Source organism: Phalaenopsis equestris, unplaced genomic scaffold (genome assembly GCF_001263595.1).
Source record: "Phalaenopsis equestris unplaced genomic scaffold, ASM126359v1 Scaffold219149, whole genome shotgun sequence".
In the NCBI taxonomy this organism is placed as follows: Eukaryota; Viridiplantae; Streptophyta; class Magnoliopsida; order Asparagales; family Orchidaceae; genus Phalaenopsis; species Phalaenopsis equestris.
In genome coordinates this window covers 672,159-672,431 of record NW_018237541.1, presented here as the reverse complement: position 1 = coordinate 672,431, position 273 = coordinate 672,159, and positions in this window count along the sequence as shown.

Genomic DNA, 273 nt, shown 5'->3' with positions numbered 1-273 from the left:
ATTGCACTCAAAACACTATAAATAGAGCCTCACCCCTCACATGAAACGGGAGGCTTAGGAGAGAACTTGAGGCTTTTAGAAGAAGCTGAAGTCCAAGATCATCCTTATCATCGTCGATCGTCGTCGACCACCACCAGTGGCCACCGTTGATCGCCGCCGATCACCCCTGACCTCCGTCGACCACCCCCAACAGTCATCAATTGTCGTTGACTACTGTCGATCACCGCCGACCTCCGTCAATCACTGCTAACTCGACGTCGTCAGGCGCCGTTG